Source organism: Panthera leo, chromosome B4, assembly GCF_018350215.1.
Source record: "Panthera leo isolate Ple1 chromosome B4, P.leo_Ple1_pat1.1, whole genome shotgun sequence".
NCBI classification, from domain to species: Eukaryota; Metazoa; Chordata; class Mammalia; order Carnivora; family Felidae; genus Panthera; species Panthera leo.
The window spans coordinates 66618934-66642731 of NC_056685.1; the positions used below are offsets into that span (position 1 = coordinate 66618934).

Consider the following 23798-nt stretch of genomic DNA (forward strand, 5'->3'; position numbering starts at 1 on the left):
TGGAGAGGATGTGGAGAAATGGGAACCCTCTTGCACTGTTGGGGGGAATGCAAACTGGTGCAGCCACTCTGGAAAACAGTGTGGAGGTTCCTCAAAAAATTAAAAATAGATATGACTCAGCAATACCATTGCTAGGAATTTACCCAAGGGATGCAGGAGTGCTGATGCATAGGGGCACTTGTACCCCAATGTTTATAGCAGCACTTTCAACAATAGCCAAATTATGGAAAGAGCCTAAATGTCCATCAACTGATGAATGGATAAAGAAGATGTGGTTTATATTTACAATAGAATACCACTTGGCAATGAGAAAGAATGAAATCTGGCCATTTGTAGCAACGTGGATGGAACTGGAGAGTCTTATGCTAAGTGACATAAGTCAGGCAGAGAAAGACAGATACCATATGTTTTCACTCATATGTGGATCATGAGAAACTCAACAGAAGACAAGGGGGGAGGGGAAGGGGGAAGAAAAGTTACAGAGAGGGAAGGAGGCAAACCATAAGAGACTCTTAAATACTGAGAACAAACTAAGGGTTGATGGGGGGTGGGGAGGAGGGGAAAGTGGGTGATGGGCATTGAGGAGAGCACCTGTTGGGATGAGCACTGGGTGTTGTATGGAAACCAATTTGACAATAAATTTCTTATACAAAAAAATAAAATAAAAAATAAATATTTTTTAAAAACCTGAGGAACAGTATCTCACACATTCAGGAAACATTAGGACCTCAAGACTCTCTTGTCCTGTTCTAGTCAACAACTTCCCTAACTGCCTACCTTGGTTCACAGGTAAGGTTTGCATGCCCTGCTTCTACTTCCTCATGCCCTTTCTGATTGTGGTACTCAAATAACCTTTATCCTCTCCTCTCTCATTAAGATTCCTAGTAGCCTCTTGCTGGACAACCTCTAAGTCTATATTTCAGTCCTTATTTTAATTGGTATTTCTGTTCACTGGAGATTATCAGCTACACTTTCCTTGAAAATGAATTTTCCTTGAAATGGTTTCTCATGCTGGTCCCTAACCCTATGTTCATTCCTTTGGAAGATCATTATTGAAGGTCTTTATGTGCCAGGCACTCTTACAGGCTCTGTGGATGCAACAGTAAATGAAACAGTCAATCCGTGATCTCATAGAATTTACATTATAAAGAGAGATAAAGAAAAATTAATAAAATATTTAGAATACTGGAAAATAACTGCTAAGAAAAAAAAAATAAAGCAGGGAAGGTGGGATAAGCAGTTTGGGTTGTAAATTTAGAGAAAGTAGCCAGAAAAGTGGATATTGGGTATTGATTAAAAACCTAAAGGAAGTAAGGGAGTAAACCATGTGGATTTCTGGGGGAGTATCAATCCAAGAAGAGAGAATAGTAATTTCAAAGGCCCTGAAACAGGAATCTTGCAGTTTGTGAGATCAAGCCCTGAGTCAGGCTCTGGGCTGACAGTGTAGAGCCTGCCTGGGATTCTCTCTCTCCCTCTCTCTGTGCCCCTCACGCCCTTTTTAAAATAAATAATTTTTAAAAAAACTTAAAAAGAAGAAGAACACCTTCAAGAAGACCAGGGTGATTGGTGCCAAATGCGCATGGGGGAGAAAAGTAGGAACTCACTAAAGAGAAGTAACCGGGGACAGATAATATAGGACCTTGTATGCCATTGGAAGGAGCTTGGCTTTTACCCCAACTGAGTTGAGAACCCATGGTGGGGGGGGGGGGGTTAACAAAGAAGTGACACGAGAAGACTTGTCTTTTAATAGGATAACTGGCTTCTCTACTGAAATAGAATGAAGGAGTTCATGAATTAAAGCAAGAAGGTCAGTTAGGAGGCCATTGCAATATTCCAAATGAAAAATATTAGCAGTTCTGATCAAGGTGGTAGCAGTGAGGTGACAAGAAGTAATTAGATTTAGGATAAGACATTTAGGTGGAGACGACAAGACTCACTGATTTTTGGTCACAGCAACTGAAGAATGGAATTGTCATTTGCTGGGATGCGGAAGACTCAGGCTGGGTAGGGTGAAGTGAGAGAGGATCACAGAATGTCAGAAGCTTGCTTTTGGTCATGTCCCACACTAGATGCCTATCAGACATCGACGTGTGCATGGCAGTTGGGTGACAGTCAGTAGGGTCATGAGTCTGAAATCCAAGGGAGAAGTCTGAACAAGAGATACAAATTTAGGGATCATAAGACATACATGGCATTTCAAGCTATGAAACCAGATGATCACAAAGTGAGTGAAGATAGAAAAGAGAAACACCCCAAGACTGAGCACTGGGTCATTCCAGTATTTCAAATTCTTCTCCTTTTACCAGTCTAGTATGCAGGGGCGATCTCCAGGCTGTTCTCACTCTTCTCTCCTCCAGCGCTAAGGACTGAGCTTCTCTGAACAAAAGACCATCTATTTCTCCTTTCATGTTGACTTCCTCTCAGCCACCGGCTTAGGGTGGCCAATGTGACTTCTATTTCTTTCCCATATCACATTTGATCTTCATATGAACCATATTTCCTCTATAGCACTTACCATAATTTGTATTTATTGTATTTGTATGCCTCTTTGTTTACCATCTGCTTGCTTCACCATACTGAACCTTTCATGAGCACACACCCAGTGTGTTGTTAACCCCAGCATCTAGCACAAGGCCTGAAATATTGAAGTAAAATATTGATATTTGTTGAAAGGATGTATACAAGCCATTCACTGATGACTCTCTGGTATGTAATCCCAATCTGATTTTTTCCCCAAGCTTCAGAATTCACCAAACTTGCCATGAGGTCTTCATTTAGATGTCCCACAGACACTTCAAACTCAATATATGCAAGAAGAATTCTGGATATTGCTTTGTAAACCAGTGTCAGCCCCTCATTTAAATGAATGCAAAGATCATTTACTTAGCCATCTAAATCAGAAATCTAAAAGTCATCCTATACTCCTTTTTCTTTCACAGCTGTTCCTACTGGTCACCAAATCTTGCCAATTCCTCGAAATATCCCTTAGCGTCATCCCTGCTACCTTTGCTTTAGTTTAGCTCCTCAATTTCTATTTCAAAAGCCTCATTATTACTCTTCTTGATTCTATCCTATCCTTTTTCAATTTATTCTACTTATTATTTCCAGAACAATCCTTTTATTTTTTTAAGTTTATTTATTTTGAGAGTGAGAGAGAGAGAGCGCACAAGTGGGGGAGGGCAGAGAGAGAGAGAGACAGAATCCCTAGCAGGCTCCACACCATCAGTACAGATCCCATCTTGGGGCTCAAACTCACAAACTGTGAAATCATGACATGAGCCAAGATCAAGAGTTGGAGGTTTAACTGACTAAGTCATCCAGTACCCCTAGAATAATCCCTTTAGAAACCAAAACTGATCAGCTACTCTATTAAGATTTCACATGACACCCCTTTCACTCCCCTGCAAAGATCAGAAACCAGAGACCAATCCAGTTAATGTTCAGTTTGCACCACTTATTTGTTAAGTAAATTTGAACTTGTTTCCAACATTAAAATGAGAATATTTTGTGTACAAATTTAAATTTATGGCTCAGCTTGAAAAATCCAAATCTCTGGTAACACTGGACACAAATTTCCACATTCAGTAACCACATGGAGCTGAATGCCACCTACTTCCCATTGAATGGTGATGCCCTGGATCCCAGGCCACCACAGTCCACCACCGCTCACATCACTCACACAGGGTATGTGACTGGCTCTGCTGGCCGAAATGTAAACTTCAAATACCTTAACGCGACATATAAAACCATCTGGATATGCTTCTTCAGGTGACCTTTCTAGAATCCCCCTTCCAGATGCCCCTCGCCTTCTGAGGCCCATCTCCCACCTACCTCACACTGTATAATCCTGACAATATATCTGCAGTTCTCTAAACACACCATGGTTTCTGGTTTTCCTCCAGTTAAATACACTGTTCCCTCTTTCAGGAATGCCCTCCTGCCTCTTTACACTCCTACTCATCCATCCAAAAACAGACAGATCCTTTTTTTTTATGGTGAAAAAATTTAAATTCAGATTTAGCCAGCTGGACTCAGTTTAGATGATCCCAATTTTGTTGGCAACATCCAAAGCATCATAGTCAGGAGCCAGTCAAACATACGCCTTCTTTTCTCCATCGGGCCTGACCAGAGTGTTGACCTTGGCCATGTCAACGTCACAGAGCTTCTTCACAGCCTGTTTGATCAGGTGCTTGTTGGCCTTGACATCCACAATGAAGACAAATGTATTGTTGTCTTCTATTTTCTTCTTGGCTGACTCGGTAGTCAGGGGGAACTTGATGATGTCATAGTGGTCAAACTTGTTTCTCCTGAGGGCGTTCTCTCGAGGATATTTGGGCTGCCTTCGAAGACACAGTGTCTTGGGCCATCGGAATGTAGGTAACTTGCATATCTTCTTTTTTTGTGTGATTGTGGATGCCTTTCAGCACCACTGTCTGACCTTCAAAGCAAGGGGTAGGGGCTTCCTTCGTCACCTTCAGTACCATCTTCATGAAAGACGGATCTTGATGGGCCTGCAGACTCACTCCTCCCCCTTCAGATAGATTAACAGAGAGCTGTCTCAGGGGGTCTGGGTTAACATACAAAAAAGTCTGGAAAACAAGAGCTGTTAGGCCTCTGAGGCTCCCCTTTCTAACAATATCATTTGCTCACCCATTGTTACATAGTCGCAGGCATGTCCTCCATTCCTCTGACCCTACAGGGTTGGAACCTCTTTAAACTGGAACATAAGCCATCATGTATGCATCCTAGCACTGGACTAAACTACCGGTCAGTGAGAGAGCAGAAGATTGTGCTTTACCGCACAAACAATTCTCTGCTTGTAAGTCTTCCCGTAGTAACCCCTTTAAAGTATCTGCTTCACACAGTGCTGAAGGTATGCGTCCATGGTCCCGTGGCACAATACCTTCAATTTCCTACCCAAGGCTTCCTTGATTTATAAAGCTTTTCCTGCCTTCCCCCAGGAAGACTCAGATTCTTCGTTTAGATCCTCTTGCCACCGTGCTCATTCTTACTTCCCCCCAACACTTAGAAGATTTATCAACTTACTGCAATTCTTGGTGTGACTTCCTACTTTATTCATTTTTCCAATACCACACCAGGCAAAGGTAGAAGCTCAGTAAACATCCACATGAATTAACTGAATAATATCAACGGAGTCACTTTGATAACTTATAGCAGTTATTCACAAGACAAAGGAATGAGTCTTTCCATCTAACTTAGTACATACTGAAATAAATGACATTAGGTTCCATTTTTCTTCATTTCTTAGTATATTTATTTTTATTCTTTACAAAACAGTCTCATGGAATTGTTTTGAAGATTAATTTCAACAAAATGCCTACAAGGTACCCAGCAAAGAGTGGGTGCTGAAGAAAAGTACACTATGTCAGGGAGGCAGTATTTGAGGTGGTTGAACACAAATGCTTTTGAATTCTAATTCAAGATTCTAATCCTGGTGCAGAAACAGGGCATAGCACAGAGCAGGCACTGAGTGTTTGTTGAACGAGTGAATGAATGTGCCAGTGAATGAGCAAATTCTGGTTCTGCACATTATTCTTGGGTTGCCCCCAAGCCTTCGCACTCACTGTTCTCTGCACCTAAAACAATCCCCAGGTGACTTCCTGAGGACACTGTTCAAAATGGTCTTCTTGAGAGGCCTTCTCAGAAAACCTAGATGAAATGGAACCTTCGTACTTGCCTTCTTCTTCCTCTACTTTGCCCTCTGATCTCCCACTATCCTCAACACTGTACACTTAGCTCTTCTCCAGCTCAAATTTAAGCTCAAGAGCACAGGAACTCTGTCTGCCTTGTTTGCTTTTGTATCTCCACCCAGAAGAGTGTCTGCATGAATGAATTTTGAAGACACTTGGCTCGACTCCTCTTCCTCATTTGTAAAGTAATGGGGTGGAATAAATGTACTAATGCCTTCTAGATGAAACTTGATATCATCCATTTCTCCCAGGTCTTTGCCCATTGAATACAGCAAAGAACTGTGTTCTTTTATGACTAAAATTCAAAATCTGTGCTGCTGGATAAAGTTGGTAAAGGGTCCCCCACTTCGTGTCCATACTTAAAAGCCTCTTCCACAGAGCCACTCTGAGCTGTCCAGATGGTAGCTCAATCCTACAGTAGGAATAGATTTGTGTTTTCATAGAATTTAAAATTTTATAGCTGTGATGATTCTAAAAGCTTACCTGGACGAACTGACTCATTTTACATGGTATGGACTGTGGAGACCAGAGGGGACAACTGACTTAGTCAAGATTACACACTTGGTGGCAGAGCCAGGAACACACACACACACACACACACACACACACACACACACACACATTTTAGGATCCTAACCCACACCCATTATAGTAAGTGACGGTCCTCTATCATTAAAAGCGTACCACCAGCATCCAAATATCTACCCCCAATTCTGAAATCATTTTTCTACCATATCACCAGGATTGCTCTTCAATCTTGCTTTATAAAGGCTATGCCCATTAATATTATCCCAGTGGAAATATCATTTCATTCTTCCAGCAGCTGAATCTCTCATAACAAGCTAAGGTGGAATTAGTGACAGACAGAGCCCGAAGCCATTAAGAGTATGAGTTCTTCAGAAGCAATTTTCCCCTGTCCTCTGTTGTAGTATAATCTGTTTCTTGTGGTTTCATGGGACCCATAACTCTTCTCAAATCTGAGTCCTAAGGCTACTAGACAGGAGCTTCACGAATTATGAATTTTCAGAGTCTTAAGACAGCTATTCGATTTAACCAACAGTGGCAACTGATTTAATCAAGCAGTCACTCTGGTTTAAAAGACTCTGTAGTTCTGCAGATGCTATTTAACCTTCCCTGCTCTGTGTTCTGCTGGAATTTGGCTTCAAATCCACCCTAATGACCATGGGCAGTCAGAATTAATCAGTTCTTCCTACTCACACCCACTGCAAGTCCAAAAAAAAGAATGACAAATTTTCTTAACCACAGTCACTAACATTGTAGAAGACATCACTGCCCTCTGGTGGAAATACTAAAATCTATTCCTGAGAATTTTGCCAAAAGTTTATCAAGCAAAAATCTGACTCCCTAGAAATGTGCAAGTTAAAAGGTCATGGGATCTGGGGACTGTATTATTATCTTACATCATTTTCTTCTCCCTAATCTCTCAACCCCTGGTTCAAATAGCCTCAGGCACCTAGAATTCCTCATCAGATGTCTTCAGGATAGTAACCCTGAAAGGCTGAAATTTCTCAGTTAATATGGGCTTAGACAAAACACCAGTGGTCACTTTAGGACAAGACCAAAGTTTATATTCATAAACTAAAATTAACACACTATTAACATTTTATGGGGAGCTCTAATTCATGAATCTACAAAGAGCTGGCTTCTGCACAAATTCAGCCAATTTGCAAAACACCTGTTAGTTCTTTCCTGAGAGCCTCAGGGCACTTTTTCCCCTCTGCCAAGTGGACATTGTAAAAAAAGTAGAAGAACCACTTTCACAGAAGAAGCCTCCTCCAATGACTCTGATAGGACTCCTTTAAACTTCAAGAATTATTTTTTTAGGCCTGTGGATGTCCATCCTGGCTGCTCAACAGAATCATCTGGAGAGTTTGTTGTTATTATTGCTTAATACAGATTCCCAGGCACCACCCATACTTACTGAGTCAGGATTTCAGAGAATGGAGAATCAAACTTTTCATGAGTGAGTGAAGTCTCTAAGCAAACCTTAAACTTCTGAGCACAGTATTTCTTTTGTATTTCTTACATAACTGATGACGTGAAAATTAACTCCCTTTTCTGTTTCCTAATCGCTACGGCTTTCATTCATACGTCTCCATCCTCTTGTGCCTGGGCTATTGCGATGGATATAGTGTCTTATGGGAACAGATATACTTCCCATCCATCTTCTCCTCTGCTTTCAGAGTGATATTTCTTTTTTTTTCTATTTATTTTATTTTATTTATTTTACTCTTTTTCCAATATATGAAATTTATTGTCAAATTGGTTTCCATACCACACCCAGTGCTCATCCCAAAAGGTGCCCTCCTCAATACCCATCACCCACCCTCCCCTCCCTCCCACCCCCCATCAACCCTCAGTTTGTTCTCAGTTTTTAACAGTCTCTTATGCTTTGGCTCTCTCCCACTCTAACCTCTTTTTTTTTTTTTTTTCCTTCCCCTCCCCCATGGGTTTCTGTTAAGTTTCTCAGGATCCACATAAGAGTGAAACCATATGGTATCTGTCTTTCTCTGTATGGCTTATTTCACTTAGCATCACACTCTCCAGTTCCATCCACGTTGCTGCAAAAGGCCATATTTCATTCTTTCTCATTGCCACGTAGTACTCCATTGTGTATATAAACCACAATTTCTTTATCCATTCATCAGTTGATGGACATGTAGGCTCTTTCCATAATTTGGCTATTGTTGAGAGTGCTGCTATAAACATTGGGGTACAAGTGCCCGTATGCATCAGCACTCCTGTATCCCTTGGGTAAATTCCTAGCAGTGCTATTGCTGGGTCATAGGGTAGGTCTAGTTTTAATTTTCTGAGGAACCTCCACACTGCTTTCCAGAGTGGCTGCACCAATGTGCATTCCCACCAACAGTGCAAGAGGGTTCCCGTTTCTCCACATCCTCTCCAGCATCTATAGTCTCCTGATTTGTTCATTTTGGCCATCAGAGTGATATTTCTAGACACCAGTTAGATCCTACTACTCCCCAGCATATAACCTTTTGTTGGCTCTTTCACTAGGCATGATGAAATTCTTGTTTCCTGGCATGATATGCAAAAGCTAGGCTTCAACCATGACCAATGACTTACGGCTCCTTGGAGCACACTGCATGGTGTCAAGTCTCTTGGCTTTGGCCTCAGGCTCTGCTTGGACTGCCCTTCCCCAGCCCTACCCCTCTCTGCAGCATTAGCATTTATAATGTTTCAAGACTCTCGAGATCCCCTCTTTTATGAATCATTTCTCTGGCACCCCACCTCGGCCCAGGTAGAATTGGCTATCAAACCTATAATGCTTTACTATATTTTTTTGTTCTCCTGACTCTGGAAAGCTAGAACTTCTGTGAGAATGAGAGAATTATGTGAGAGTCATTTTCTATATCCCTAGAAAACATTACTGCTGAATGAATAGACGAACAGAAATGCCTAATGTGTGCATAATTTCAGCTTTGACTCTCAGTTTATCATTTCTCCATTGACAAACAGATGGAAAAAAGCCCTGTGTAAAGTCACATGATGAACAAACCTGAGGAGAGAATCAGAATCCAAGAGCTCTTCCTCAGGTGGAAGATAAAAGCAGTCCCTTCACTTGATAGGTCATAATGTGGGCTCACACACAGCTGGGAGTAATCAGCCCAAACAGAAGCAGCTAGACCTTGAGAGAGGCCACTGCTCCTCAGATTCTGTAAGAACACCCTCCTCCCATGCCCTCAGGTTCTGGAAGAGCTTGATTCAGTTCAAGCTTTGAGTATATTTAATCATTGATTAATAAATCATTGGCATATCATTTAATTGTATCACAATTATACTTACATTTTGCTGTTTAACTATCACATGACCCTCTGATGGGTAAATTAATTTTATTTATAAACCTCTACTACTCTAATAAAGAACTGTTAAGAATCAAAATAAAGGAGTGCCTGGGTGGCTCAGTCAGTTGAGCATCTGACTCTTGGTTTTCGGCTCAGGTCATGATCTCGCAGTCCGTGAGTTCGAGCCCCGAGTCAGGCTCTGTGCTGACAGCTCGGAGCCTGGAGCCTGCTTCAAGTTCTGTTTCCCCCTCTCTCTGCCCCTTCCTCTCTCATGCTCTGCCTCTCTCTCTCTCTCAAAAATAAATAAACATTAAAAATATATATATATCAATATAGGCAGGAAGAAAATGCAGCTGTTTTCTTCATCCACAACTGGAATAGTTCCCTGATCTCCCTATTCCTAAAATAATTTCTGCAGTAAGTCAAATAATTTCTAATTTCTATGATACAACTAGATCTAGATTTCAGTTACAAAGAAAAAAATGGAAATAGGGAAGAAGGAAGAACATTTATATGCCCAATTAATTTACTGAAGTACAAACCATCTACTTAATTAAAAACAAAACAACAACAAAACAACAACAACAAAAACCTGTGTATTGAGCACATCCTTTGTCAATCTGCTTAACCACCTGAGAGGTAGAGACCCTTATAATCTCCATTACAGTGGTATAGATTGACTAATTGCCCCAGTGACCCAGGTGAGTCCTAATTCCCTCTAATTCCACTGCCTTCCTCATGTCAAAAAGAGTAGGAAGCTTCATCTCTCATCTTTTTAGGTTAGTTTCTGAAAGAAAAATCCATATAATGTAAACTCTCATTTCTGAATTTATAACAGAGGAATCCATTCCTAGAGGAGTTAATTCAAGGTCACCACTGCTTATAATTGTGTTGTCTCGATACTGTAGCCATTAGTTATGTGTGGTATTGAGCACTTGAAATCTGGCTAGTGCAACTGAGGAACTGCATTTTTTATTTTAGTCAATTTAAATTTAAACTGAAAAACTGATACTGAATTCAAGGGAAAACTTTTAAGTATGTTTGGAATAACTTGGATACATCAATTCAGTTTTTCTTTTTTTTTTTTTTTTTTTTATTTATCTAAGTATTCTCTACACCTAGCTTGGACTTGAACTTATCAAGAATCACAAGCTCTTTCAACTGAGCCAACCAGGCATACTGTGAATTTACTTTTTCAACTGTAAGCTTTATAAAGTCTAAATGCAGATAAAATATTTCTAATGAAAATTTAAAATCCGAATTGAGAAGTGCTGTTGGTATAAATATTTGCCAGATTTTTCAAACAGCATAAAAATGAAATGCTATGTATCTCATTGATTTCTGTATTGTACACATTGAAATAATATTTTGGGTACATTGTGATAAATAAAATACATTATTAAAATTAATTTTACCTATTTTTTTTTTTTGCTTTTTTAATGTGGCTACTAGAAAATTTTAACTTACACATGTGGCTCACATCATACTTCTATCAGACAGCATTGGCTTAGAAAAATCTCTAGAAGATGATGGAGCACCTGGATGGCACAGTCAGATAAGCATCCAACTTTGGCTCAGGTCACAATCTCATGGTTCAAGGGTTCAAGCCCTACGTCGGGCTCTTTGCTGACAGCTCAGAGCCTGGAACCTGCTTTGGATTCTGTGTCTCCCTCTCTCTCTGTCCCTCCCCTACTCATGTTCTCTCTCTCTCTCTCAAAACTAAACATTTTTTAATTAAAAAAAGAAAAATCTCCAGAAGATGCATCAGTTAAACCAGACCTCTCTCATACTTTACCTACTTCCCCACCTGACCCCACCCCGGCAGAACTTTCCTTACAAAGATCACATCTGTGTAAGTGTCCTCAGTTTCCCATCAGCATCCCAGAGTTCTCCTGAGGCATGTTTACACGTACAGTTAAGGTCATTATGTAATATAAGTAGCAGGGCTATGAGAGAGAAAAGAGGCAGATAAATAACAAGCTCCAATGAAGGATCTCTTGCCATGTTTTCCTACAGATACAACAATCATCTTAGTGGCAAGACTCGATAGGTAAATACTTGGTATTCTCAAATGTTAATATAAATAAGGCCATATACAAACCCCAAATTAATAATCAAGTTTGTCCTATATACAGAGATGCCATTTTATTACTCTAATAATCTTGTGTCATAATCTTTATTCAGCAATAAACTATCTTTTTCTGTCTTTAAAAACAGAACAACTACAAAATAGATATAATTGGTAGATTTTCCCAAGGGACTATTTGATTTCAATAAAAAGAAAAATTGATAGGAATATATATCTCTGTGCTAGATAACTCTCAAGGGTATCAAATTTCACAGGTGAATATCAAGTATATTTTCTGGATAATGTTAATCAAATTATGTCACTGGTAATTTCCTTGCATGTTGACATTTTAATATTTTGATGACTTCATAAATCAAGGATACTGAATAGGCTCCTTGTTAGATAAGACTTTAAATTAACAAACCATTTTTATTTATTTATTTATTTATTTATTTATTTATTTATTCTAATGTTTATTTATTTTTGAGATAGACAGAGAGCATGAGCAGGAGAGAGGCAGAGAGAGAGGGAGACACAGAATCCAAAGCAGGTTCGTGCAGTAGATGCGGAGCCCCAATACAGGGCTTGAACTCATGAGATCATGACCTGAGGTGAAATCAAGAGTCAGACACTTAACTGACTGAGCAACCCAGGTGCCCCAACAAACCATTTTTAAACTGAGGTTTAGTGAGAGTATTTTCATTACTGCCTAGTAGCACAGGTGTCATATGACTTCGCATTAATATCCTCATTGGTGCAAATTATAGTGGGAAATCTCAAGAGAAGGTGGTCTCAACTCAGCTCCCACAGATATGGAGGTCATGACCTGGGCCTTGGGTGTCTAAGTCTCTAATCAGACAGCTGAGAATCCTCATTTCACCAGATATATCATCAGTAAGTTCTCTGATTAGGTCTCCTCTTTCTCTAGGTAATCTGATTTCTATCCATGGTTCTATACACAGTATCCATTAGGTCAATAAAATTTCTGACCATGACCCACTGTAGGAAATATACCCAGACACATACAGACATAATACTTAATTTTTAAAAGATTACCTTTACTAAGAAAGATGCTCTCTGATGTTTTCTATGCTATTAATAAGTTATCCAGTTTCTTTTTTAAAAATAAATTGTTTTGAAGCCACTGAAATGACTTCAGAACCTACCAAGTGTTGGAACCCACTGTTTGAAAAACACAACTCTAGTCTGCTGAACTACCTCTTGGCTGTAATAGCTAAGGGAACTTTTGAATATAGGAGTAAGATGGCTCTCCAAAGAATGCTGTTTAAAAATACCTTGTTTACTATTTGGTATTATTATTAATCTTTTCGATCAATTAAAAATGAAAATTTATATTATAATCTCATGATAGGATGTGTACTTTTCAGATATATTTGAAAATTTAAATGAGTTCTTTCTTAAACTGCAAAAAAATGACACCAATCACATTAAAGGTTGGAAAGGAAAGACCACAAGCCTATGCAATTTATTTTAAAAGTGTTCACTGAGGATTTTTAGTGTTCCTCTTTGCAGTATTTAGCCAAACACTGGCTTTAAGACACTGTTTTAGAAATCTATCACTCTCATTTGGATTATAATAAATAAGGTGATTAGATTTGAAGATCTATATGAAATTTAAAAACCTAATAGCATATAAGTAAAATAGAGAAAGACAAATACCATGATTTTACTCATGTGTAGAATTTAAGAAACAAAGGGAAAAAAAGGGAGAAAGAGAGAGGAATCCAGAAACAGACTCTTAACTATAAATAACAAACTGATGGTCACTAGAGGGGGACAGGAGGGGGGGTGAAATAAGTTGTGGGGATTAAAGAGTTCACAATCATGGTGAGCATTGAGTGATGAAAACAACTGTTGAATCACTATATTGTACACTTGAATCGAATACAACACTGTAGTTAACTATACTGGAATTAAAATAAAAAACTTAATAAAATTTTTTAAAAACTCAATAGCATAATAAACTCATTTGAAACCAGCATTCAAAATACTGGCCAATACTGGCAGGGAAGTTTAACAATCTTGAGGCCAAAGCATACAATAGTATCATTATATAAGAATTTGCACCTAATATAGACTTTATAATCACTTGTTTGGAAAGAAATCAAATTACTTTTTAAAGCATTAATAACCACATACTATAATTGAAAAGACTTTCAGTAAAGCAGTGCAATTATGAAAAAAGTAATAAAACCAATTGAAAATACCAACTGCAACCTGTCCTGCTACAACGTGTATTCCTTAATGTGCATTATCTCGTATCAGGTAGACCATGGAGAATGGTGACAGTATGACAAGGAAGTGGTGCTGGCTCACACATGTATTTTACAATTAATTTCTCACAATTAAAGATAAACTTTAGCATGGGGCACCTGGGTGGTTCAGTCGGTTAAGCAGCTGACTCTTGATTTGAGCTCAGGTCATGGTCTCACAGGCTCGTGAGATGAAGCCCCCCATCAGGATCTGTGCTGACAACGAGGACTCTGCTTGAGATTCTCTCTCCCTCTCTCTCTCTGCCCTTCCCCTGCTCATGTGTGCTTTCTCTCTCTCTTAAAATAAATAAAAACAAATTTTTAAAAAGACAAACTTTAGCACAATATGAAGATTTACGATAAAAACTGCAAACTCCACAGCAGGGCCTTCCTTTGGTGTAACTAGTGGCTGATTTACTGGCTTCAAGGATCAGAACCCTTTTCACTGGCTACCTGGTGAAGCTACAGGCATAAAATATGCTACAAAGACATTTTCCATGCTATTTTAAAAACTTAATGAGAAAGCTATATTGTGAATCAGTTTTTTAGTTTTGATGAAATTTCTCTCTATTAAAAGCAAAAGCCCTAAAGTTCACACCTCTCAAAAGAAAAGTCAAGGGCACCAGAGTATAATGTTGCAAATGTTTGACTAAGGGGGATTCTGGGGCCAATGCTAAAAAAGAGGTCTTTGGGCTTCTGTTGGTTACTAGGATTATAACTGTTTTAGTTATTGCTTTCATTACAAAGTCCCATAGGTTGGGAGTAGTCTATTTCGCCCCTAAGCCCTATATTTTCACTGTGCATTTTGTAGGCTTCAAAAAAATACATGTATCATGGCCACTAAAATAAAAACAATAAGCATTGTCAAAGATGTGGAGAAAAGGGAATGTTCATGCACTGTGGTAAGGATGTAAAACGGTACAGCCACTATGGAAAATAGTATGGAAGTTCCTCAAAACAGTACTACCATACAATCGAACAATTCCAGTTCTGGGTGAAACGGATGAACCAAAGAAAACAAAAACACTAATCTGAAAAGATATATGTACTCCTCTGTTAACTGCAGTATTATTTACAGTAGCTAAGATATGGAAGCAACCTATGAGTCCATTGAAAGACAAATGGATAAAGAATATGTGGGATACATACACACGTGTGCACACACATACACACACACACACACACACACACACACACACACAGCAGAGTATTACTCAGCCGTTAACAAGAATGAAATCTTGCCATTTGTGACAACATGTAGAACCTAGAAGGTCTTATGCTAAATGAAATAAGTTAAAGACAAATACCATATGATTTCACTTTTATGTAGAATCTAAAAAACAAAACAAACAAGCAAAACAGAAACAGACTCATAAATACAGAGAAAAGAAAACTGTTGGTTGCCAAAGGGGAGGGAGGTGGAGGGGTAAACAAAATAGGTGAAGGGAATCAAGAGGTACAAATTTACAGTTATAAAAAAAAATAAGTCATGAGGATGTAATGTGCAGCATAGGGAATATAGTCAATAATATTATAATAACTATATATGGTGACAGATGGTAAGAGATTTATTTGGTGATCATTTCATAATGTATATAAATGTCAAATTACTATGTTGTACACCTAAAACTAATATAATATTGTATGTCAATTATACTCCAACAAAAATATTATATAGAGTTGACATCTGTAAGTATGTACATTTTTAAGGCAGAATTGCATGAATCTATGTTGTTAAAATTACATATCGACTTTAAAAACTTTTTAGTTACTTGTTAAGTTTTAATCTCTTAGTCCTTAGAGATCTACCACATAACTTCTCTACATTGTCTGTTTTTTTCCCAATCCATCTTCTATTCCCCATTGTTTAGCAAAGGTTATGATCTCCAAAATTTTTTAAGAATTTGACTGAATATATACTTTATCGTGTGATGGGATTTCCATATATTAGTTATGTCTTCTGTACTATTTCATCACTAGCCATTCCACTGTATCAGACAGTTAACTATTTTGACACTAATCAATAGCACACACCTCATATGTGAGAATATTACTTCTTTTTCACTTGCAAAGTGCATTGCTAAAATGACATTCACTCACTTGTGGAAATTTCACTAAAATCCTTGATGATTAACTGTTGACAATGCATCAGCACTATTTTTCTTAATTTACTTGAGTATGCCCTCATCCATTGCCAACTTTTTTAGTGCTCCTTGTGTTGTGCAAGCAATGAGTTCCACAAAACAAAACAAAACAAAACAAAACAAAACAAAAAACATTTTTTTCATAAAATCACTTTTAAAGATTTCAAATGTTGACAATTCTTTTATATCCATTGTCAGTAATGTTAAATAACATTTTCTCTCTGACTTTCTAATTTCTCATGAATATTACATGAGCAAACAGGAAAATGTCCTTTTTCATGATGCTTTTATCCTGTGGTAGTCATTCTCTTGATTTTTGGCATCCTCATCATCTCCTTGATGCTTCTCAAAACCACACTAAACTTAATGGAATAGAAGAAATTAACTCATTTGAAGTTCTCCCTATCATTGCACTAATAACTTCTAGTAGAGAGGATAAGGTTATTTTTTTCTTCTTTAGTCTTTGGCTTTCACATTTTGAAATCATTTATGCAATTCTTTGAAAATAGGACTTTTTCTCATCATTTTTAAACATTTCAATGACAGAAGTACAGTGTTTAAACTTAAACTTTACATTTAAGAAGTATGAAATATCTGACAACGTTATTAGCATGTTTTTAAATAAAATATTCAGTTAATCTTGTTTTCATTACTTCAGTAAAAAAAAAAAAAATCTCATTGGCGAATTAGGCTAACACTGCTAACTGGTCATTTGTGAGCAAAGCCATGAAGCAAATTTCCAATATTCAACTGAGTATTATCAACTTCATTTTTGATATTTTAAACCTGTCCTCTTGTAAAACTAGCTGCTAGGCACTATTTCTGGTTTCCTGCAAGCATCCCAGTCTCTAACATCCAAAAGAAAACTCACATTCTTGCTCGCAAAATGAATCACTCGTTCATCCAACAAATATTTATTGAGCTCCAATTATGTGGCAGGGACTGTGTTAAATGTGGAAGACACAGGGTGAACAAGATCAGATAGATCTTCCTCTCAAGAAGTTGGAAGTCAAGAGAGGAAGGCACACAAATCAAATAAGCAAAGTAAGTAATTACAAACTCATGTAAGTTATGTGAAGAAGGGGGTATAGCTCTTTGTTGTAAAGGAATTTGTCCCACAGTCAGGAACGATGACTTCCTAAGGAATTCAAGCTTGAAATAAGATTTGATGGATCAATTGGAATTAATCGAGCAAATGGAGGACACCATGTGCAAAGATTGTTGAACAGTTGAACAAAGACTAATGTGCTTGGATGCCTTGGTCATAGAGAGCCCCAAAGCCCTTGGTCTTTGCCCGGAGAATCACAGAAATCCTTTGAACAGTTCCAAGCAGAACATGACTGAGGTGAAATTTTATTTGGAAAATATCACTCTGGAGAACAATCTGGAGGGTGATCAGAGTGGAGGAGAGGAAACTAACGAGGGGGATATAACAGAAGCCCACCTCAGAGAGTTGATGGTTAGCAGCAGCAGAGATGGAGGAAAGCTGAGGTGTGAGGGACTGGGTGCAAGAGCAGACATGACACATGGGGAAGCAGGGTGTCGAGGGTGACCTTTATGCTTTTATTTTTCTCTGTCCTATCCTGGCACTACATACATCCAACAAACCCACAGCAGACCTGCGGGACTCTTCTCCCTTCCTCTCCCACTCCCACATCCCAATGGTTCTTACAGAGACCTTTATCATAACCGTGAGTTTCTCTCTATTTTCAAAGCTGCTGCCTACCTCATGCCCTCGAAACTTCTCACCTGGATTATTCCCTCAGCCTCCCGGGAGTTTTTATGTCTGCAATGTCTCTATCCCTTTCAATCCATTCCACAGCACCACCAGAGAAATTTGTCATTACCATATTTAGAAGCCTTTGTTGACTTCACCATGGAGGACCAAAGTTCAAGTTCCTGAACTTGACATGCAGGGTTTGTTATGATCTGGCCCCCGGTTTATCACTCATTACTCTGTCTGGATTTCTCTTTCTCCTTCTCCTTCCTATTTTTATCCCTCACTGCCACCTCTCTAAACTGAAATTCAAGCATTGCCTCTTAAAGAAAGAGAGAACAACCTTCAGTTTTCTATGTATCTGAGATAAAGGTAGATAAAAGCCAATCCAAGGCATTCAACCAAAGTTCATGGAACTTTCTACTTATCCACTCCTCAAATTCCTTCAAACTGCCTCAAAATTAACTGCATGTATAGAGACATTTCTCCTGGATAACACTTTTTTTTTTTTAATATTTATTTGTTTTTGAAGGAGAGAGAGAGACAGAACATGAGCAGGGGAGGGGCAGAGAGAGAGGCAGACACAGAATCCAAAGCAGGCTCCAGGCTCTGAGCTGTCAGCACAGAGCCCAACGCAGGGCTTGAACTCACAGACTGCAAGATCATGACCTGAGCCAAGGTCAGATGCTCAACTGACTGAGCCACCCAGGTGCCCCTGGAAAACACTCTTTCAATTAGGGTGTTTTCAAGGGCTGGAAAGAAACCCCTGCTCAGACACGTTTATCAATATGAGTATTTATCATCTCACATAATGGGGAGTCCCAGGTTTTTGGCCTGCTCTGACATTCAGCCTGCTCTGACATTCATAACACTGTAGTCATGCCAAAGCTGGATTCCCTCAGAGTCAGAGATAGTTTTCAGCAGCAGGTGAAGTTACAGGCTTGCTAAATCGCTCCAGCAGGAGTGTGTGGTGAGCTTTTCCAGTCACAGCATATTCATCTTTCCCCTCAACAGACCCAGGAACTAGGTCAGTAGTCCTCACCTAGATCAATAACCATTGCCAGGAGAATGCCAGGTTTTGGTGGGTCTATCTCAGGTTCCTGAACGACTACAAAGAACAGAACCAACTTAGACTAGTGCTTCTCAAAGTGTGGGCCCTCCACCAGCATCAGTATCTTCTGTGAACTTTTTAGAAATGCAAATTCTTTTGCATCTGAAAATCTAGGGGTGTGACCAGGCAATCTGTGCCTTAACAAGCCCTCCAGGTGATTCTGACTGGCAAATGCTAAAGCAGAAGCATCAGCTTAGACTAATCAGAACAAGACAGGGGGTTTCCCTGAATCACATGGACTATGCAGGGTAAAATGAACTCCTGAGTTAGAGTTTGACAAAAATGTAATGTGTCAATGTCTTGGAGTCTGCCCAATTTGAGACTATCTCTCCTTTCTAAGTTAGGTTATATTTAAAATTTGTTTTAATTTAATAAGACAGACTTTTCAGGACACCAAGAGATAGAGACTAGACAAATAGTTTTCAAATGCCCATTATTCCTTATCAAATGCAATGCACAACAATTTGTAGATATTACTTTTTTTTCCCACCTGAAGGTAGAAAGCTTTAATTATTCAATTGAGCTGTCACAAAGTTATTGCTCACACAGTGATGGAGGCAGCTGGCTATTTCTCACCGTACATGGACTACCAAGACTCGTTCCAGGAAACAGAGAGAGTATCTTGGCCTATGACATATTTTCTGTAAGAAAGAAATGACGTGCTCCAGGAAAAATCCAATTACAACTTTTGGCTTACTTGGGATACAAAAGGACAAGATTTTCCTGACCTACTTACAGAAAACTGAATTATCAACTACTGCAAACAAGCAATCATACTAAATAAAGGCACTTAGCCAAGAGATTATGCATGCATTCATTCTCAATTAAACAGCCAGTCATCTAGGAAAGGACACAGTGATCTTGACATGCTTTCCTTTAGTAGTCAAAACATATTAATAATCCATGAGATGTAAAAAAGAAAAACATTTATTATTGAAGGACCTGGAATCTCAGACCCTTTCTGGAGATTTTTCTGTGAGTCTCTCATTGGAATGTGAAATAGGTAAGGCTACTTAAAGTGAACTCATCAGGAAAAGGAAAACAGTCTATAGTTATTTGCGTTCTGTTACTGACATCTGTGTCAATTCCAGAAATGAGAAACTCAATTCCCAAGAGATCATCATTTGTTTTGGGCTATGACCTAGTTTATAAGTAGAGGTTGTTAGTGGCAAATCATACAAACCAACTCAGCTCATTGAAATAGAAAAGGAATATACTGGAGGTTATTAGGTGATTGTATCATTTTCCAGAGAAGTCAGAGATTTGGAGGCCATGCAACCAGAACCATGTCTAGAACCAAACCTCACAACTGGCTGCCTCTTTTCCCAGTAGGCACAAACCCCATGGCTTGTATTATTGATATGGACACTGCAGCCTCTTCCACTGCTTCCATGGAAATTGGCATTAGCTCCCATTACCTCCATCACAGGGATTCTGCCAGGTGCCACCTGTTTTGGGTCACCAGCTTCCAATCCAAAGTCTGTTGTCAGTGGCTTTAATGAGCCAAGTCTAAGTCATACACCACCCTGGCCCGCAAAAGGAGGTAGGGGAAATGAGTAACTGGTATCGAAAGTGAGAAGGAATTCATAAGGTGGGAATACCCTAACAGAGAAAATTGTTCAAAGGTGCCAAGAAATCCAAAAGAATGGCAAATGTTCACTAGATCCAGACTTAGGATCCTTTATATGTTTACACTCCGCTCTCATTTTACTTTTTGCCATCAGGTGTGGGGGAGCAGGCAAACAAGTATAGCAATCACACACTGTCCAAGTGCACACTTGTAGACTAACCATTTTTGTGGATGGAATGATAGAAAGCAAGCAATGACAGCATGCCCAATGCTGCCATGCTACTTCACCAGACCCGGGACAACATAAGAAAATCTCTATAATAGCAAAAATCTTAATAATAATAATAATAATAATTGAAAAATTTCAATTATTCACAAACTAATGGGTTATTAGTCCTAGAGAAAAGGTTAAAATGGAATCTTGTCCAAATCCTTCCATTTAAATAGTTGACTATTTTTTAGCACATTTGTTTATTTTTAAAAAGGCATATGTGACAGAAAACATTGTGGAACCTAAAATTTATAATTTTTAATGAAACCTGACATGAAGCCAGTTTCCTGAGCAAGGAATATTTTTAAGGGAAGATATTCATTATTTTTAAATTGACATTACTTAATAAGAAATGTGTTAATCTTAGGCAATAGAGGTCAAATAATTAACCACTAGGGGTGTCTATTACTAGGCCACAGACACCCTTGTTCAAATTAGAAAAAAAATGTCTTCCTAAATATACTTTTTACTTCCATATGCTGAAAATTATCATTGTATTCTTATATCCTTAAAACAAAATGATTTACTGCCATCTACCCTAAATGTTGTAACAAATATATAAATTTATATCTAAAAATAAATGTTATCTTTTTGGGTTGTGCAGTGCACAATGTGCACAACCACACGCGATAGCCCTGGTAGCCATCCCTCTCTGCAGCAAATCTATTCTAGAGTATATTTTCTTAAATCATTAACTACATAGATACATATGCCATACAGATAGACTCCTTTACAAAAGATCTTAAAACTCAGTAACTCCAAAAAAAAAAAAAGTTGTCTTTCTCCTATGCAACAATCTTAAGCAAGGGTTGGCAAATTATAGTCTTTGGGACAAATTCAGTGTCCAGCCTGTTTTTGCATTGGTCCTTAAGTTAGGAAAGATTTTTTTACAAATTTAAATGGTTGTTTAAAAAACAAAGAATGTGTGAAAGGGACAACATGTGGCCTGTAAAGCCTGAAATATTATTATCTCTTTACTGAAAAAAATTTGCCAACCCCTGCCATAAAGGCCGACAGGTGGTCCAAGACAGAGGGGAAGCTCTGTTCCACAAGGCCATCAAGGACACAGGTTCATTCAGTCATGCTGTTCTACCATCACTCACCCAGGATGTTGTCTTCATCTGCACGGTCAAGGTTGGTTCATCGTCACCCCTTCCACATCCTGGTCAGTGGAAAGGGGAAGGACAAACTGAAGGCCAACCACTCTAGTTTTTAAAAAAGTAAGACCAGTACATCACTTCCCCTTAAATCACATGCCAGAAACATAGCATATGGCCATGGATAACCACAAGATCAGGCGGGAAATGCAACCTCTGGCTGGGCAGTCACGTGTTAAGCTGAAATCGTCAGGTTTTTATTACTAAAAGTAAGCAGGAGAGTGGTAGTGGGAGAAATTAGAAGTCTGTGCCACAGATACTACCCAGAGTCCTCCTGATTTCCTCAGCTGGTACTGAGTAGTTTCAAAAGGTTAAGATCTTCCATCTCAACCACACCACGTATCAGGGTAATTCTCATGGAGCATTTTTTCTCTGTGGGGATTCCTATCAACAACTAACAGCCTCTCTCTCTCTCTCTCTCTCTCTCTCTCTCGCACGCACACACACACACACACACACACACACACACACACACACACAAACACACAGGCAAGCAAAGGCATTGGAGGAAGTCAGAGCAGAAGGCCTAAGGAAAAGAAGGTGGGAACACAGTGGGATGAGGCACTCATCAAATAAGAAGGTAGGTATTTCAGGATCCTTCAGTTAATGGCCAAAGTAGCTGAAAATTATAATATCCTCAGCCACTTACTCTCTTCCCCGAGGCTGGTGAAGGCACTCCTACTTGCCTGCCTTCAGCAGAGACTACTACATACAAGAACAGTCTAATAGTCTAATCTGAGGATAATAAACACTAGTCAGGTTCCTGATTCATGCAGGTGAATCCAGTCCTTACTGAAATCAGGCTTCCCATCAGCTTATTTTTATTTGTTGGATATTTTTCAGTGATGGTGTTAAATGGTTAAAATAGATGAGGATGCATGAAACTGTCTCTCTGATACTCCCCGCTTTGGTTCTCCGGTAAAACACCAGGCAGCTCTGAAAGCCTGAAGAGCCACTCTGTCTGATTGGGTTGTTGAAGACGTTAGGAAAACTGTGGATTCCCCCGAGAGCGACACCTCTGAATGCCTGTAGCCTTGGGAGGCATGCTAAATCTTCCAGGCCAGGCAAATGTTGGGGAGCTACAGACAGCAGGGAAGGAAGGCTAACACCGAGAGATGGGTAGAGCAGGGGTTTCCCAGGGCACCGAGAGAGGACAGATGATTTGCTGTCAATTGCAGGTTTACCAGAGCAGAGTGCTGTCCTCACCACTAGCCTGTCCCGATCACCAAGGGTCAACAGAACCCTGAGTGGGCAAAACAAAGGAACAGCACACCACACCTAAGGGGGACCAAACAACTGGAGGAAAGAAGACAATGCGGAATAATTCATGGGGGCTCCTAGCAAAATAGAATTACCAGACTAGAGAAGACCATGAGTTTCACAAACAATAACAATAGCCCTTAAGGAGATTCCATTAACACCTAAAACCTCTAGCCAGCCAAAAACTATTACATAAAATAAAAATAAATAAAAATGAAAATAAAAACAATTATGTAGGTTAATGATTAGCATCCAGAAAAAAATGGAAGAAATACCTTAAAACACAGATCACAAAGAAAAAGAGATAGTGTATCTTTTAGAATTCAGTATCAAATACAGAAACCATTGTAGCTAGTTTAAGCAGAAAGCAGGAAGAGGGAGGTGGGTGCTTACAAAATTGTGAGTAGGTGCCAGATTACCCCCCACCAAGAACTAGCCCATTCACTTTCTACCTCTGCTACAATCAAGAAGACAAGGAACTGAACAAGGGATCCACTGCCCCAACTACAGATTCCAGGAACCACCTCGGCTGGAGCAGTGCCCTGTGTCCTGCCTCCCAACACCCACAGCTAGTGCCAGATGCTGGGGCCCTGTCACTGCTGCCACTGGGGAAACGCGGGTTTCTACGACTATACTGCAGAGGCCCTGATTCCTTCTTACTCCACCTTGGGTCTGGTTCATATGCTTGGTGG

At 39.2% G+C, this 23798-nt stretch overlaps 1 pseudogene; it reads right to left on the reverse strand.

Moving 5' to 3' along the window:
* Nucleotides 1-4036: 4036 nt before the first annotated feature.
* Nucleotides 4037-4513, reverse strand: LOC122224432 (annotated as a pseudogene).
* Nucleotides 4514-23798: the final 19285 nt, after the last annotated feature.